The following is a 19,570-nucleotide window of genomic DNA, read 5'->3' on the forward strand; positions in this document are numbered from 1 at the left end:
TGCAGCACACCAACATGGCACATGTATACATATGTAACAAACCTGCACATTGTGCACATGTACCCTAGAACTTAAAGTATAATAATAAAAAAAGAATTCCTACAAAAAAAATTGTAGTAAATAGTAACATAATAAATGACAAAAAATAATGAAAATAATTTTTTAAATGAAGCTAAATAGTTTATTTCATCTTATATGATGAAATTTGGAAAATAATGGTAAATGTGCTCTAATTCTTAGAACAAACAATAAATGTATCAGTTTAAGGGGTTTTGGTGCAATTTTCTGTCAACGTTACATGACAGTACAATAGCAATACCTTCACTTCAGATTTTATTCTACAGCATGATCATAAAAATAGTCATTTTCACAAAAATATTACAAGACTTCACCCATTTCCTGAAACCTTTCCTATTCAAGTCATTCTGTTTTGAAGCATCCTGCCACCATTCTTTTCTTCAATTTGTGGTGGACTAATTTAGTGATATTCATATTTTCAATAGCTTTTTCAGAAACCATAGGACTTTTCCAATATCACCCTTTAGAATGTTTCATGAAATCCTGTATCCTTGCATGATTTTTTTGATGTGTTGTTAGCTTGGATAGATGTCGATATTAAGTCAGGTGGAAGGAAACAGAGCTATTCAAAGGTGTACTGATTTGATAATGTGTTAGTTATTTGAGAATTCTGCATCCCTAAGCAACCTACCAATTGTTGGGACTGGAATACTAGGCACAACCAAGCTGCATTGTGCCAGTGCTGCCCCCTGGTGACAGATATGAAGAACTGGTCCTCCCTTCACTTCTTTCTCCTGGAGAGGCTCCCCACCCAGGCTGTGTTCTCCCTTTTTTCCTGCCACCACTTTCCCTTCCATAACCAGGACCAGGCTTTGTGTTTCATATGAAACCTCTATTTTCTTTCTTTTCTTTTGCTCACAAACCTCTGAAAACTCTTCCTCTTACCTGCCTCCAATTTCACTATCCATCTTGGTGCCAAAAACAACCTCAACAGAAGCTGATGAACATAAGGCTAGCTCTAGGAGCTCGCCTGTCTGTGTCACAGAACAGAAAAGCCATATGTTCAAAGGGAAGTTAGAATGAAAAACTTTGCTATCAACCTTGGGGGTCCTGGAAGGTGCCCAGAAGTTCTCTTCAGAACTCTGTGCCTCTTTCTTAACCTTTAAGAAAAACTTTCTCAAATACCAGCACTCATAATCAGTCACAAACAATTTCTTTGTTAATCTTTTTATTGCTGCTCTGAGAGGGAAGAAACCTTTGTCCAGGTCATAGGGGTGGCCCTCCTAAGAGACTGTGCTGAACTGTTGGGACCCTCTTATATGAAGGCAGCCATCTTTCCCCTCCTCCAAATTGCTTCTTGGCATCCCAGTCTGCTGTGCTCTTCAGACTGCAGAGGACCCGGTGCTTCTGGTCTCCCACTCATACTCATGTTTGTTTCTCCCATCATTTGTCCTTCCCTCCTCCCTATTCATTGACTTTTCCAATCCCCAGCATAGCTTCGTCCTGGATTCAAGTTCTGGCAATACCACTTACTAGGCGTGTGTGATCAGGGCATGCCACCCTTCTAGGCCTGATATAGTTTGAATGTGTGTCCCCACCAAATCTCATGTTGTATTGTAATCCCCAGTATTGGAAGTGGGGTCTGGTGGGAGGTGTTTGGATCATGGGGGCAAATCCCTCATGAATGGCTTGGGCCATCCCCTTGGTGATAGTGAGCTTTTGCTCTGAGTTCACATGAGATCTGGTCATTTAAAAGTGTATGGCATCTGCCCCCACACTCTCTCTTGCTCCTGCTCATGCCATATGACATGCCTATTCCCCCTTCACCTTCTGCCATGATTGAGAGCTCTCTGAGGCTTCACCAGAAGCCAAGCAGATGTCAGCACCATGCTTTCTGTAAAGCCTGCAGGGCCGTAAGCCAATTAAACCTCTTTTCTTTATAAATTACCCAGTCTTGGGGTTTTGTTTTGTTTTGTTTGTTTTGGTTTTTTTTTTGTTTTGCTTTGTTTTGTTTTGTTTTTTGCGACGCAGTCTCGCTCTGTCGCCCAGGCTGGAGTGCAGTGGCACGATCTTGGCTCACTGCAAGCTCTGCCTCCCGAGTTCAGGCCATTCTCCTGCCTCAGCCTCCTGAGTAGCTGGGACTACAGGTGCCTGCAACCACGCTTGGCTAATTTTTTGTATTTTTAGTAGAGACGGGGTTTCACTGTGTTAGCCAGGACAGTCTCGATCTCCTGACCTCGGGATCTGCCTGCCTCGGCCTCCCAAAGTGCTGGGATTACAGGCGTGAGCCACCATGCCCAGCTGTCTTGGGTATTTCTTTATAGAAATGCAAGAACGGCCTAATACAAGGCTTCAGTGTTCCCATCTTTAAAATGAGAATAGTGACAGTACCAACTTCGTAAGGTCACAGTGAGGGTTAAATACATTAAGAAACAACAGAGGTGTGTGTTTGGTGGCAGAGGGGTGGGCAGTGGTACTTGTGGTACTTAGCATCATGGCTGGCACAGAGCTAGCACTCAATAAATGTTAGCCCTTGCTTTTTTAGTTCCTTTGTGTCTTACACCTAGGCTATCATGAACTTGCCAATGAACCCCAGGGCAATACTCCTTCCTTGGCTCTTCATGTGCCAGACTCATTTTCACTATTGCCAGAAGATGTGTTAAGGTACCAGCAGAGAAGACGTGAACAGCACAGCCTTTGTGGGGGTAAGGAACCTGCAGGATTTTTCCTAAAGAAGATTCACTTTTCTTCTTCCCTATTTTCCAAGACTTGACAGCCTCTTAGGTTCAGGAACTAGCAAAAGCAGTTTCACCTTGGAACACACTTTTATTTGTTATTTAAAGTAAAGGTAGACTTTTAAATTTCTTCCTTTGTTTATAAATAGGATATGATTATTGAAGAGAATTTAGAAAACCACAGAAAGTTCAAAGATGAAAAAAATCACCTAACTTCCTCCTTTCAGAGATAACCATGGATAACATTTCACAATCTTTTTTGCACATGTATATCTCTATGTTTGTTAAAAATAGACTCCTGGCGGGGTGTGGTGGCTCATGCTTGTAATCCCAGCACTTTAGGAGGCCCAGTTGGGTGGATTACTTGAGGTCAGGAATTAGAGACCAGCCTGACCAACATGGTAAAACCCCGTCTCTACTAAAAATACAGGCATGGTGGCCCATACCTGTAGTCCCAGCTACTTGGGAGGCTGAGGCAGGAGAATCACTTGAACCTGGGAGGCAGACGTTGCAGTGAGCCAAGATCATGCCATTGCACTCCAGCCTGGGCGACAGAGCGAGACTCTGTCTCAAAAAAAAAAAAAAAAAAAAAGACTCCTAACATTGTTTAGTTTTTGTTATATTTTCATGCTTTGCTTTATCACTTATGTAGTGAACATTTCCCAGCATTCAATATTCATCAAAAATGACTGTACCATAATTCATCATGTAAATGCACCATAAGTACTTATATATTCCTCTATCATGTCTAATCTAAACAACCCTGGAATGAACACTTTTATCAGAAATCTGTTGTCCTCAATTCTGAGTACTTCTTCAGTATCAATTTCTATAGGAGGATTGCTGGGGTTAGAATGGATTATCCCACTTGATACTCTTTATACAAACTGCAAAACTTTTGTAGTGAGGTTGTACCACTTTACAATTCCATCAGCAAAGTCTGAGGGACCTAAAAGGCCCACCTCTAGTCTCTTGTCCTGGAGACACAGCCCATCAGCTTCTGAGTGGAGGTTGTGAAGGGCTGCTCACCAGAGCATTCGAGAGGGATTCACACTGCTTCCTGTTGTTTATTTTCAAGAGAACCTCAGGTGTATTAAAAAGGTGCCATACTTCAAATGACTCCTGTGCTCTGACACTACGTTACATTTCTCCACCGTTTCTTGTTTTTAAAGACAGGGTCTTGCTCCGTCACCCAGGCCGGAGGGCAGTAGTGTAATCATAGCTCACTGTAACCTTGAACACTTGGGTTCAACTGATCCTGCCACCTCAGCCTCCTGAGTAGCTGGGACTGCAGGCACGTGGCACCACACACAGCTAATTTTTTATTTTTTGTAGAGATGGGATCTCACTATATTGACCAGGCTGGTCTCAAACTTCTGGACTCAAGTGATCCTCCCACCTCGGCCTCCCAAAATGCTGGGATTACAGGCTTGAGCCCCCAGCCTACACCCTCTTTTTAGTGAAACCCCAAAGGCCCTAGCACTAAAAGTGGTCAGCATGTGGAACAGCCTGAAACCCACCATCACTACCCCATTATTAGCTAACCCAGCCCCTCCCCCTCATGTGTTACCTGCAAACATTAATCACAGAAGTAGTTGCTTTTTACTCATTTATTTCTCATCTTTGTTCCTCATTATAATGTACGTTCCACAAGGGACCACATTGTCTTATTCATCACTGTAAGCCCTGCACCTGGCCCTCTGCCCAGTACAGAGCAGATGCTCCATCAATTTTTGTTGAATAATCAAATGATTCATCTTTGTCCCTCAAAAAGCTACTTATATCACATGTGCCTCCAAGTTTACAAGAGTTTGGGCTCACTGCAAGCGCTGCCTCTCAGGTTCAAGCGATTCTCCTGTCTCAGCCTCCCAAGTAGCTGGGACTACAGAGGCGTGCCATCACACCCAGCTAATTTTTGTATTTTTAGTAGAGACAGGGTTTCACCGTCTCTACATTACATAAGATGTAAATGTTTAATAGTAACTTAAGATATGGCCAGTTATTATATTGCCAAGCAGGATGTAAGTTTCATAGCTGGCATAGTCATTTTGTCAACAAAATCCACTGTTACTCACAATCTTCCCTATTTAGAAAGTCACTGCGAGGAGACCCCCAGCATGAGGCAATCACTTCACAGTTGTTCACTGGAGTGCGTCACTGAGTTGGAGTTTGGGGCCAGCTTAGAACTCACATATTGGCCAAAGTAACACCTCTGGGATTCCAATTCTAGAGGAATATTTTAACCTGTCCAATTGGAACCAGCTGAACTGTTCACACCCCTGTATGGCTACTGCAAGCTACTGAGAGAACGGGTCTTTAACTACTGTCATTTTAAAAACTACTGTCACTTTAAGTTTGAAGTGCCCAAATATATTTTCGGGAGGGGTGAGTGTATTTTCATGGTTTATGTACAGTGTAGGCACTAAACTACCTGGGCTTGATTCTCAGCCTCTCTCTTACTAGTTATATGACTCTGGGTAAATTTGTTAAGCTTGCTGTGCCTCGGTTTCCTCATCTGGAAAACAGGCATACTAACCGTGTCTACCTCTCGTATTGTTTTCAGGAGGATTCATGGACTAATACATGTAAAACACATTGGTCCTCGCACAGAGGAAGGGCCAATGAACATTCACCATGGTCATCACTGCTGTCCCCTGGCCATCCTCCTTCCTCATGACATCACCTTCAACCCCTCCGTCCCCGGCCCTGCTCTTGCTCCTGCTATTCCTTCTCATCTCTCAGACTGTGGTCATCCAACAATAAAGACCTATTGGACCAGCCAGATACTGGAGACTGTGCTAAGTGCAAAGGACACAGTTTGCCCTTTCTTCTTAGAGTCCAGTAGAGGAAACAGACAAGAAGTCAGGTAGCTCCAAGGCAGTATGCTAAGAGCTAGGGTGTGGATAGGCATGGCCTGCCATGGGGGCACCTGCCCCCTGTGTGGCCAGAGAGGTCTTCCTGAACAGAGAAACCTGGCAGGTGAGCAGAAATTAGACAGCTGAGGAGGTGAAGAAGAAAATCTCAGAAAGAGGGAAGAGCACACAGAGGGGCCTAGAGGCAGGGGAGCCAGTAAGACCAGCTCAGGAAATTCAAAAGAGCTCATTCTGACTGGAGACGGAGTCAAGGAAGGTGGACGGGGCGGAGAGTTCTGAGGGGTGATGATGTTGAGCCCAGCAAGGCCGGATTATTAAGGAGTCTGAGGCCTTAACATAATCTCCCAGGTCTCCCTGTTCCAACGGGGAACACCCAAAGAATGTTGAATAAGGGAATGATATGATTGTATTTCCATTTCAAAACATCGCTCTGGCTGCTGGCTGCAGACTGCATCACAGGGGGTTAAGAATGGAGCCATGGAGACCAGTCAGGAGGCATTGGATCTAGGCAGGATGGTGGCCTGATCCAGGATGCCAGCGGGAACTGGGGATGGAGAAGAACAGACAGGTTCGTGAGCTACTAGGAGGAGCTGTGAGGCTGACGTGATGATGGACTAGATAGTGGACAGTGGAGCCCTGACCCTGTCCCAGGCCCTGAGCTCTGGCACCTGGATCCTGTGATGCCACCCAGCCTGTCTTCCTATCTGCAGCCTCACCTGCCCCCACATGCCCCTTGCCTGGCAGCCTGGCATTCTGCTTCCCCAAATACAATCCTCAACTGGTCCCCTCTGATCCCACCAGGATTGCTCATCATGGGCTTGGGCACCTCTACGCTCACCTGGCAACACAGTGGCTCCCCGCCTCCCTTTTCATTCAAGCAGCTGACCCGCCCATTGCTCCCTCCACCTGGAGGTGTCTTCCCTGCTCTTCGGGACCTAGATCTTTCTCATTCTCAGGTCTCTGCTGAAACATCGCCTCCTCAAAAGACGCTTCCCTGGGCTCCCCCACTATGCTCTTCCTTGGAACACTGACGATTTGTCTGTGTTTGTGGAGTTTCTGCAGTTTCTGCCTATCCCCTACCTCCCCTGTAACATATACCCTTTGAATGTCAGTCCAGGAGGATCCTTCTGCCTTGCTTTCCATTGTCTCCCAGGCATCTAGTGCTGTGCCTGAGATGCGCTGCTGCTCCACACATCGTTGTGGAGTGAGTAATGAGTGAAGGAAGCACGCACTGTTCCCAACCATCAGTCAGAGCAGCTCCTTTCATAGTCCAGACCTTGCCTGCCTGTCAAGCTTCATCTCCAACCTCACCCCTACACACATACACTACACACACACACACACATACACACACACACACACACACTCTTCAGGCTCTATGATGCCAATCTGACTACAATTCCCCACTGCCAAACCTTTGCACACATGGGTTCCCTCACAGCCCTCGCATTAACCCAGTTCACCCCTAGGGATCCTCCAAACCCCAGCTCAGACATGACCTTTCAGGAAGCCTTTCCCTACCAACCATCACAACTAAGTTACTCTCCTCTCCCTCTGCTCCCTCTGTACCCCATCATTATTGCACCTGGAGATCACCATGAATTTGAATTCTCTGCACGTGTCTCCTAGTAGACTTGAGAGTAGACCCGATCTTTCGACTCTGGAAGCACAGACGCCTCAGGGCTTCTGGAAGAATCATGCACTGTTACCAGGGTTATATCGCCCCCTCCTCTCTCTTCAGAAAGACCTGCCCACCCTCTCAAGGCCCTCATGCCAGCAGCCTTCTGCTGTTAGACAGGGAGCGGACTGATTTGTCCAGCCTTGCCGTTGTCCTTCCACAGCCGGGGCAAGAGGCAAATTACAATTCTGCTTCCGCCTCTTTCATCCCCAATATATATATATATATTTTTTTTTTGAGATGGAGTCTCACTCTGTCACCTAGTCTGGGGTGCATTGGTGTGGTCTTGGCTCACTGCAACCTCCACCTCCCAGGTTCAAGCGATTCTCCCACCTCAGTCTCCCAAGTAGTTCAGACTACAGGCATGTGCCACCACACCCAGCTAATTTTTGCATTTTTAATAGAGACAGGGTTTCACTATGTTGGCCAGGCTGGTCTCGAACTCCTGACCTCATGATCTGCCCGCCTCAGCCTCCCAAAGTGCTGAGATTATAGGAGTGAGCCACCATGCCCAGCATCATCCCCCACATTTTCATACAAATAAAAGTAAATGCAGGTCTGGTGCAGTGCCTCATGCCTGTAATCCCAGCATTTTGGGAGACCGAGGTGGGTAGATCATTTGAGGTCAGGAGTTTGAGACCAACCTGGCCAACAGGGTGAAACCTCATCGCTACTAAAAATACAAAAATTAGCTAGGTGTGGTGGTGCACACCTGTAGTCCCAGCTATACAGGAAGCTGAGGCAGAAGAATTGCTTGAACCCGGGAGGCGGAGGTTGCAATGGCCCAAGATTGTGCCACTGCACTCCAGCCTGTGTGACAGAGCAACACCCCCATCTCAAAAAAAAAAAAAAAAAAAATTAAATGCACAGATGGACATTCAAAACCAAAAATCAATAATGATGGCTTCTTCTGGAAGGTGAGGAATAGAGACACGGGTCCGAGGAGGGAAGGAGACTTCACTCAACATCCTTTGTCTCCTTTTAACCAGGAGAATGCATTAGTGCTTATTGCATTATAATAACAAAGTAGTTACTGAGCCAGAAATACATGAAGGGCAAAAATCCTTAAGAAGGAAGAGGTACCAGGTCAGGGCTTCGGGGAGCATGCAGTGGGGACAGGGCCACCCAGGCTGGGAAGAGGCTGCATTTGCACGTCTGCCTCCTCTTCTGCCCCGCCCTTCTCCACCCCATTGGGAGGTGAACGAGCAGAGATCCCCACCCCTAGTCAAAAAAAAAGTGAGCCATCAACTGTATCTTCCCGACCCAAGAGTTACAGATGGGGCAGGAGAAGAAGCTTACACACCTGTAAATGATGTGTCCTGGAGACTTCCTATTCTAGCACCTGGGCCCCAGGACTGCCTCAGTGAAGAGCTCAGTGAAATATGTGCCTTTATAGGCCTTCCATGGATGCAGAAGTGCAAACAGCTATCCACATGCCATGCAAGGCACCCATGATGGAAACATGTGCCAGGTACAGATGTGGGTAAAGCCTTTTCTTTTCTTTTTTTTTTTTTTTTTTTTGAGACGAAGTCCACTCTTGTTCCCCAGGCTGGAGTGCAATGGCGCGATCTCGGCTCACTGCAACCTCCACCTCCTGGGTTCAAGTGATTCTCCTGCCTCAGCCTCCCGAGTAGCTGGGATTACAGGCGCCCGCCACCATGCCCAGATAATTTTTTTGTATTTTTATTAGAAACGGGGTTTCACCATGTTGGCCAGGTTGGTCTCAAACTCCTGACCTCAGGTAATCCACCCACCTTGGCCTCCCAGAGTGCTGGGATTACAGGCATGAGCCACCGCGCCCAGCCGGGTAAAGCCTTTTTTTTCTGACCGCAGCATCAACTGGCCCACCTCTGCCCACCAAAGACTCAGAGCCAGGAAGGCTCAGTTCGTGGCTACCTGAGGGCTCCAGGACACACAGTCCATTCATCAGGGCAGTGAGTCTAGGGACCACCTGGCAATCGGTACCACCCCTTCTCCCAGGAGAAAGTGACTTCATTGTCCCAAGAGAAAGGGAGAAAAGAAATCCCTTCATGGGTTAGAAAGCAGGTTGCTTTTTTCCCCCCTCTCTCCTTTATGAATCTAGTTGTTGAACCTACCTTTGGCTGTTATGTCTCTCCATAATTATGCACAAGGCAAGAGAAAGCAACAACTGTAACTTGAGACTCAGCAATTCAGTTTAACCACCCCAAATAACTGACAGCGCGGGTATAAAACATCCCGCAACAATGCCGGCCCAATGGCTATTACAGTGATTTACTCTGGACCACATGAAGTTCAGCGGCCGGGGAATAGGGCAGAGCCTTAAACGGGCTTTCATGCCTGTGTCGTAAATTCAGATCATTGCTTCAAAGATGGTGCCAAAGTGCTGGTAACCCAAAGTCAAGGGGCCTAGGTTTTGTTTTCCAGGGCAAAGGGACACCATCAATGATGGGAGAGTTCTGCAGAGGTGACCCAGGGATGGGTTCCCTGCCACGTCTTCCCCAGCTTTGTCTCTTTGGCCTAGAAGAAGAGGCATAAAAGGTGTCAGCGGCCCCAGTGCTCGGTAAATCACTGGGTGTGAATCAGTGGGGCTTCGTGATGGCCTTAGGGGGTCCTTTCTCCTGGAAGCCAAGCCCAGAAGGCCCCACACCCGATGACCCCATCAATGGGTCATCAGGCCTTGCTCAGTTACAGAAGAGACCTCTTCCAGGGTTAGAAAGAGGTGATGGGAGAAGAGTCCTCAATTCCCACAAAGAAATAGCCTCGACCCACTGTTTGGGTGGGAATTAAAGGAAAATGCAACATGCTGATACTGACCACTTAATAATCTCTAACATTTAATGAGCTTGGGCTTTATGCCAGGATTACTGCTACTGGGAAAAAAAAAAAACAGATTTGGTTTCAGAGCCAAAAAGACCAATGAGAAAAAGAAGTGTATATATTATATTTGAGATGAATATTAGTCATTCATCAACAACAGCTACCATCTATTAAGAGAACACTTTACCCCAATATTTACCTGGAGAGGGAAATATTTTAACTGCCGTTTTGCAGGAAACGGAAGTTAAGAAACTGATCCACAATCTTACCGTTAGTTATACCTAGGTATATGCATACTCTTTTATAGGATATTGGTATATTTATTTCATATTTTAAATTTAGAATTGGAAGTGGTTTACACTTAGTGATTAGGTATTTTGAAACATAAAGAACAGCTGTGTGGCAGGATATGATGGCACATGCCTGTAATCTCAACACCTTAGGAGGCCAAGGCAGGAGAATGGCTTAAACTCAGGAGTTTGAGATCAGCCTGAGCAACACAGCGAGACCTCCCCATCTCAAACAACAAAACAAACAACAACAAAAGAATTGTTTTAACTATTTTTAAGCATTTCTGGAAAAGAAATGTCTTTATTTTATTGGATATAGTAGAGAAACCATTTGGCACAACAGCAGCCATCTCTAGCAAGTTTTCTAAGTCGGAAGAGTTGAGAAAAGTCCATGACCCAGGAAGGCCCAGTGGTTCGGGAGACCTGGGTTCTGATCCCAGCCTGACATTCACTTGCTGTTACCTGAGTCAAGCCCCTCCCCTTTCTGGGCCTTGGATTCATCTTCGAAGGTAAGAAGGCCAATTTCTCAGGTTCCCTCCAACCCAGCCCTAAAGCTTGGGATATAATTGGTGCACTCTTGGGGCAGCCTGCCACCTGGATACCCCATCCTGAGTGATACAAAACAGAATTTTCCTAGAGGAGTGGAACCAAGAGGGCTACTTTGTTCAAGGCCCTTTGTGCATTCTCTTGCCTCGCTGTGCTTGTAGAGCTAGATGTGCGCTGTCTTCAGGCCCTACAAGAGTCTTGGGTTTTGTGTAGCAGAAGCTTCTGCCGTGAACACCACCATAATGGCCTGGTCCAGGGATGGCAAATGCGTTTTCTCTCATTTGCACAATGGTAGTCAGGGTCCAGTCAGGGGACAGAAATCACACCAGTGAATTTAATAGTCAGCATTGAACATGAGGAATTGTTAGCTAGGTATCCAAAAGGGTATAAACGGAACTCTAGGGCATCATGGAGATGGCAACTATGGAAAGCAGCTCCACCCACACAGCCAGAGCCCAAAGGAAGTATTGAAACATGGAAGGTTGGAAAAAGTAAAATTCAGACCTCTGAGGAAGGGGCTGGCAGGCTGGTGCCACTGTCTTTGAGGGGCACAAGGAGGGTGGTGTCACAAATTTTTGAAAAACTGCAAACTGGCTCAGCTTTTGCCACAAGAAGAAACTGCTGTTGTCTGGAAGGACAAGCATTGCCTGGGTGATGTGCACAGGAACCACAAGCAGATAGGAAGGAGGGATGCTACTCCTCCTCCTCCTCCTCCTCCTCCTCCTCCTCCCTCTCCTCTTCCCCCCTTCCCCTCCCCCTCCTCTCCCTCCTCCTCCTCCTCCTCCTGGCTGGTTGCTTTCCTCTAGCTCCCCCTGGTGGGCAGAGTCGCAGCCCCAGCATCACAAAGCGGGTATGGAAGGGTGAGTTTGGAGCTCTCAGCTCCAAACTCACCACCTGGCCCAGCCACCTTCTTTGGGTTTGGTTGTAGCTTCCTGGAGTGCAGCATTGAGGCTTATGGGGCCTTGTCATCTTGTGATAACTTGGTGATGTCAGCCATAAGCCCAGAAAAGAGAAGTGGTGGCCTGAATGCCACATATTAGCCCTTTCTCTGGTGACTAAATTACCTGCCACAGTGAGCAGGAGAAGTGAGTGCCACTTCCTTACTTCTAAGGGCATGGACAGCTGAGCCACAAAGCCAAGACGATGATCAACAGAGTCCCTCCCTTTCACCTCCCTATCCAGCTCTCTTACCTAATGTCCACAATTAGGTCATGTCCAGAATCCGAAAGTAAAACATAAACTCTTTACCCAGTGATTTCCTAGGAAATGTGGACTAGAGCAAGGAGAAGGATGGTTGAAAAAGAGGCATGCCCCTGGCCACCACCGTCTCACAGCCAAAGATATTCTTTTCCTAGGACCCTGGAAGGGCAAGAGTGAGGAATGGGAACAGACTCAGACAGTAGTGTGAGCCAAGCACTCCCCAGGAATTCAGCCCAGAGAAGAGCCAGTCAGAAAGCTGGTAAGGCTTTGGATTCAGGCAGCCATGGGTTAAAGCCTCAGGTCAGCCACTTTCTTTGTGTTTATAATTAAGTAACATACCATCTCTGTCCCTAAATTAGGTGGGCAAGAAACATAGATTCGTATGTTTTTTTAAATTTCAACTTCATTTCTATTTTGCTGATGAGAAATAATAATTCTAGTCTTTTCCATGGGGGTTTCCAGGAGGATTTTTTCCAGGAGGATTTCGGTGGTGTGGCAGAGCTGGCTCGTATGGTTCACGGGAGCCAATTGCATGCTCCCTTCCCAGTTCTGCAGAGAGCTCACATTGGTATCCTGAAATCCGCCACAGTAGGAGCTGCGCTACCAATCAGTGATGTTCAGTTTTGGTTTTTGGAGACCCAGATCACTAGTGCACCACAGATCCCCTTCTCTTCCCAAGGCCTGCATCAAGGTTGGGAGGTGAGAAGAGGTGGAGGGTACATTTGGTCATGGAAAAGGGTCCATCCGTTTTCAGCCAGGGCTTCACACAGATCAGCCCCAAGATGATGCTTACTCTTGTCTGCAAAGCATCCGTGCAATGCTTCTCTCATCCCCTTTCTGTGCCACCTTTGAGCATGGATCCTCTGCCTGGCTGTCCTTGTTCCCTCCCTGTACACACACTAGAAAGCACTTCCCTTGCAGCTCTGGTGACAAGAGAGCTCTCTGCTCACCTCATTAATCTCTAGCCCCAGAAGTGTGTATACACACTTTTTTAAGTGTGAATAAAATCCTTCCCTCCTCACCTTCCTCAAATACTATTATTAACGTTTTTAAAATTTTGGAAACAAAACACCAGGAAATTCTGTCTCACATCTACCTTGAGCTCAGGAGCACAGGGTGACTCTCTGTTTGAATGAGAGAAAGAGGAGGAGGGAAATACTAGAAAGGAAAAATAGGTGAATATGGCAAAAATTTCAGGCCATAAATACATTCCATATTTCTGACCTTTTGAGTCCCCCCTCCTCCGCTAGCTAATAGCATTCTCACACTTCTCTGTTGAGGTTGGAAGGACAAATAATGTCAATAAATGATCTGTACAGTGCCTAGCACACAGTAGGTCCTCAATATATGGTGGCTTCTTTCACCTTCATTGAGGCTCTGCATGAAGACAAGATTCAGTGGGGATAGAAAGTGAGAAACAGGTGCCTCATCCTTCTTTCCCTTGCATGGTGGCAGGGATTGTGACCCATTGGTGATCCATTGGGTTGGTCGTGTGACCCCTCCTTTGGGCTTTGATAAGCAGATACTGGTACATTAATGATGGGGGAAAAAAAAACCACACATACTCAGTTAACATGCAATGTCCTCTTAGGTGAAGCAGAAAGACTAATGGAATATTCGAAAAGTGGATGAAACCAGTAATGCTCCCTTGGAGCATGGAATCTTGACAAGCCACCATCTTCTTGGATGGTTTCCCCTCAGTCCCTTTCCAAGCCTTCCTCTTGCCTGTTGTTCCAACTTTGCAAGTTTCACCTTTTAAAATTAAATTCCCGGCCGGGCACTGTGGCTCACGCCTGTAATCCCAGCACTTTGGGAGGCCAAGGCAGGAGGATCATGAGGTGAGGAGTTCGAGACCATCCTGGCTAACACGGTGAAACCCCGTCTCTACTAAAAATACAAAAAATTAGCCGGGCGTGGTGGTGGGCGCCTGTAGTCCCAGCTACTCGGGAGGCTGAGGCAGGAGAATGGTGTGACCCTGGGAGGCAGAGCTTGCAGTGAGCCGAGATCGCGCCACAGCACTCCAGCCTGGACGACAGAGCTAGACTCCATCTCAAAAAAAAGAGTGAGACTCCATCTCCAAAAAACAGAGAAACAAATAGAGAAAACAGGCTGGGTGCAGTGCCTTAAGCCTGTAATCCCAGCACTTTGGGAGGCCGAGGAGGGCAGTTCATTTGCAGTCAGGAGTTCAAGACTAGCCTGGCCAACATGGTGAAACCCCATCTCTACAAAACATACAAAAGAAAATTTAGCAGGATGTGGTGGCACACGCCTGTAGTCCCAGCTACTGGGGAGGCTGAGGCAGGAGAAATACTTAATCCTGGGAGGTGGAGGTTGCAATGAGCTGAAATCGTGGCACTGCACACAGAGGGAGACTCCATCTCAAAAACGAGAAAACGAAAGAAACAATAGAGGAAATAAAATGGAATATCAAAAAACATTTGGTGGTTGGGTGCGGTGGCTCACACCTGTAATCCCAGCACTTAGGGAGGCCAAGGCAGGCGGATCACTTGAGGTCAGGCGTTTGAGACCAGCCTGGCCAAGATGGTGAAACCTCATCTCTGCTAAAAAAACGAAAATTATCCGAGCATAGTGGCATATGCCTGTAGTCCCAGCTACTTGGGAGGCTGAGGCAAGAGAATTACTTGAACCTGGAAGGCGGAGGTTGCAGTGAGCCGATATCACACCACTGCCCTCCTGCCTGGGCAACACAGCAAGACTCTATCTCCAAAAAAAAAAAAAAAATTGGTTGACCAAAAAGAAGGCAGACAAGGAGCAACAAAGAAGAAAAAAACTGAAAAAACAAATGGAAAATAGGTAGCAAAATAATATTAGGTTGGTGCAAAAGTAACTGCAGTTTTTGCTGCAATTACTTTCGTACCAACTTAATAGATTTAAACACAGCCATATCAAAACTTACTTTCAATGTAAAAGCCTCAAATTGAAAGGCAGAGATTGAGGCCCGGCATGGTGGCTCACACCTATAATTCCAGCACTTTCGGAGGCCAAGACGGGAGGATCACTTGAGCCCAGGAGTTTGAGACCAGCCTGGGCAACATGGTGAAACCCCTTCTCCAAAAAATGCAAAAAAATTAGCCAGACATGGTGGTGCGTGCCTGTAGGCCAAGTGGATGAAAAGTAGAATTCAAGGCCGGGCACGGTGGCTCAAGCCTGTAATCCCAGCACTTTGGGAGGCCAAGACGGGTGGATCACGAGGTCAGGAGATCAAGACCATCCTGGCTAACACGGTGAAACCCCGTCTCTACTAAAAAATACAAAAAACTAGCCGGGCGAGGTGGCGGGTGCCTATAGTCCCAGTTACTGGGGAGGCTGAAGCAGGAGAATGGCGTAAACCCGGGAGGCGGAGCTTGCAGTGAGCTGAGATCCGGCCACTGCACTCCAGCCTGGGCGACAGAGCGAGACTCCGTCTCAAAAAAAAAAAAAAAAAAAGGAAAAGTAGAACTCAAATATATGTTATCTACAAGACATAAAGGTTCATTACGAAGACACACATAGACTGAAAATGCTTATAGCTTTATTTATAAGAGCCCCAAACTGAAAACAGCCCAAATATACATTTAACAGATGAACAAATCATGGTATAGCAATAAAATATAATTTTACTCAGCAATTAAAAGGGACAAACTGTACTACACATACCAACATGGATAAATCTCATAAAAACATTAGGAAGAACAAAAGACTTCAGATCCAAAAGAGTACACACTGCATGATTCCATTGATATAAAGTTCTGGAACAAGCAAAGTTTATCTACAGTTAACGAAAACAGTGGTTGACTAGAAGAGTCGGATTGACTCCAGATAGACATGAGGAAACTCTCTAAAGTGATAGAAAAGTTTTTTTTCTTGATTGTGATGGTGATTATATAAATGCGTTCATCTGAGGAAACTCATTGAACTGTGTACTTAAAATGTGTGTGATTTAAGGTATGTAAATTCACACCCCCAAAAAATTGATTATTAAAAAAAAGAGGATGAAAATGTGAAATGGTTAAGCCACTGTGGAAAGCAATTTGGCAGTTCTTCAAAAAGTTAAAAATAGAATTATCATATGACCCAGCAATCCCACTCCCAGGTATATTCACAAAAGAATTGAAAACAGGTACTGAAACAAACACATACACACGCGTGCTCGTAGCCACAGCATTCACAATATCCAAAAGGTGCAACAACCCAAATGTCCATCGGCAGATACATGAATCAACAAATCGTGGCATATACATTAAAGGAAATCAAAATAGCACACCCAAAACCAAAAATTGGACATATTTTGAGATCAGAGGGCCTGCAAACAGAAGCAGGCCTGCAAAGCTGCCTTTTGTGGAAGACACTTGCATCTGTAAAGAAAATCTGCACGGATGCAGCCAGGCTTTCTCTGAGGCCTTCCCTTGTCTAATCTAGGAAAGATTAACTGAGAGTCTGACACCTTTAAAAGTCTGGAAGAAATATTTGCCACCTATTCTCTCTGAGGGCTGCTACCTGTGAAGTTTCATTTACATTACAAGACCACCTATGCTAGCCACACCTCCCCTTCTCCCCCTCCCATAACCTGCTTTGCTGTAATCTAAGCCCTTATTCTTTCTGCAACCTCAAGATATTGTATAAGCTTCTGAACCCTATTGAGGGGTTGGGGTAATTACTCTGTGGTTTTCTCCCATGTGCACATTAATAAATCTGTGTGCCTTTTCTCTTATTAATTTGCCTTTTGTCAGTTGATTTTTCAGCAAAATTTCACAGGGCAAAGGAGGAGTTTTCCCTTGGCCCCTACAACATAGAATGAAAGAAATATCATTTGGCAATAAAAAGGAACGAAGTACTGATATGTACTACAGTATGGGTGAGCACTGAAAACATTATGCTGAGTGAAAGCCAGACACAAAAAATCACATCTCATAGGATCCTATTTATATGAAATATCCAGAATATTTAAATCCAGAGAGAAGGCACAGGCCAAGGACTGAGGGAGGGGTAATAGGTTTCCTTCTGGGGTGATGAAAATGGGGACTAGACAGAGGTGGTGGTTGCACCACATTGTGAATATACTAAATGTCCCTGAATCGTTCATTTTTCAATGGTTACTTTTATGTTATCTGAATTTCACGTCAATAAAAAGAGATTTCTTTCTACTTCCAACCAAGAAAGAGTAAAGGAAACCAGATTTACCCCCATGCCTGAAACAACCAAAAAGAATGGACAAAATATATGAAACAGCAGTTTCCAGGACACTTGGTAGCAGGCAACAAAGGACAGTGATCCCTGCGTGATAAGGAACAAATGACGGGAAGCCTATGACCGCCCCAGCTTACGGACTTGAAAGAGTTTCCAGGCCACAGCACATGGAGGAGTAATTCAAGCAGAATCCAGCCGAGCCCTCAATCGAGGAGACACAGCTAAGAGTCTGGAAAGACCCAGACAGTAAGAGGAATACAATAACTATAGCAATACAAAATATCTTATTAAAACAAAAAACAAGACGTAACTCAGAATGTCTGGCATCCAATTAAAATTTACCGGGTATAATAAAGAAGCTAAAAAATATGACCCAAAATGAGGAGAAAAATTACCAGTTTAAACCAACCCAGAACTAATGCAGATGTCAGGATTAGCAGAGATAGACATTAAAACAGTTATTATATTTCATGTGTTCAAAAAGTTAAGCGGAGACAAGGAAGATAATACCAGAGGGCTGGGAGAAGACACGCAAACTGAACTTCTACAGACGCAGACTACAATGTCTGAGATGAAAAATACTGCGGGCTGGGTCCAGTGGCTTATGCCTGTAATCCCAGCACTTTGGGAGGCTGAGGCAGGCAGATCACTTGAGGTCAGGAAGGATCACTTGAACCTGGAAGATGGAGGCTGCAGTGAGCTGAGATCGCGGCATTGCACTATACCCTGGGCGACAGAGCGAGACTATGTCTCGAGAAAAACAAAAAGGAAAAAAAAAAAATACTGTGGATGGGATTAATAGCGGATGAGACACGCAGAAGAAGAAAATAGTAAATTTGAATAGATAGCAATAAAAATTACCCAAAATGAAACAAAGAAAAGAGAATTTTAAAAATGCAAACAGCATCAGTAAACCATGAGATGACTTCAAGCAGTCCCCAAAGGAGAGGAAAGAGAGAAAGGAAAAAATTATTGAAGAAAATTATTGGCTAAAATTTTACAAAATTTGATGAAAAGTATAAATCCACAAATCCAAGGAGCTCAACAAACTCCAAGCACAAGGAATTTGGAAGTACATTATAATCAAAATGCTCCCAACCAGTGTTAAAGAGAAAATCTTAAAAAGCATTCAGAGGGATAAAAAAAAAAAAAAGAAAACCCACATTATGTACAGAGAAACAGAAGTAAGGACAGCAATAAACGACTTGCTAGAAACAATCCAAAAAAGTAAGACAGTGGAGCAGTATCTTTAAAATACTGAAATTAAAAAAAACTATTCATCTAAAATTCTCTATGTGGTAAAAAAATATCTTTCAAAAACAAAAGCAAAATGAAGACTTAATTAGGCATACAAAAGCTGAAAGACTTAATTAGAACAGACACACCTTACATGAAAGGTTTTTTTAAAAGGTCAGGTTTTCCTGCCAATGGGGCATGAGGATCCAGTGTTCCATTCTAGCGGGAAAATGTGGACCTGGCTGAAGAGCAGGCCCATATAATGTTTGAGAAGATCATGAAATACATCGGGGAGAATCTGCTGCCACTTGACAGGCCCAATGGCACCTACGCTATGCGAGTGAGAAGATTCTGAAGTTGGCTGCCAGTATCTCCAGGGACAAGCTGGTGTTGCTAGGAACCTGCTTCGGAAAATTCACTAAGACCCACAAGTTTCAGTTGCACATCACAGCTCTGGATTACCTTGTACCCTATGCCAAGTATAAAGTGCGGATGAAGCCTAGAGCTTCTTCCTGGAGCAGATCAGTCCTTCCCGTATGGGAACCATCTGTTGAAATATGGTCTGGGTTGAATCACCAAGAAGACTTCTCAGTACCAGCGAGTGGTGGTGTGCTCCATGGCAGACATTCCTTGGGTTTTGGGGTGGCAGGAAAATCTACACAAGACTGCAGAAAAGTGGACCTCCTGGTGACTGTGGTATTTCATCATGCAGACACTGGGGAATATGTGAGACATGAAATGACACTGATTTAAAACAAAGTCAAGGCCTCACAGCTGTGTGGAAGGGCCAAGCTTTGTTCCCTGGGTTTGTGTGACTCCACTACCTTGTTGAACTTTGTCAACACTGTGACCTCTTCAGGGACTCCTCCGTTTACTATTCTCTCTACCACTGACAAATGCAGGCTGGATTCTTACTGTACAGAAATGGCTTTAAAATGGAGTTTCAGATCTTTGTGTTTTCACTAAATAGAATATTCTGTTCTGTATTTGAATCAGAGGGCTTCTTGT

General features: G+C 45.2%; 1 pseudogene; it reads left to right on the plus strand.

Annotated features, from left to right (window-relative positions):
- The window catches only part of LOC105545538, a 74,857-nt pseudogene extending 55,542 nt beyond the window's left edge, over positions 1–19,315 (plus strand).
- The last annotated feature ends 255 nt before the right edge of the window (positions 19,316–19,570 follow it).

The sequence above is a fragment of the Mandrillus leucophaeus genome, unplaced genomic scaffold (assembly GCF_000951045.1).
Source record: "Mandrillus leucophaeus isolate KB7577 unplaced genomic scaffold, Mleu.le_1.0 Scaffold331, whole genome shotgun sequence".
Taxonomy (NCBI): Eukaryota; Metazoa; Chordata; class Mammalia; order Primates; family Cercopithecidae; genus Mandrillus; species Mandrillus leucophaeus.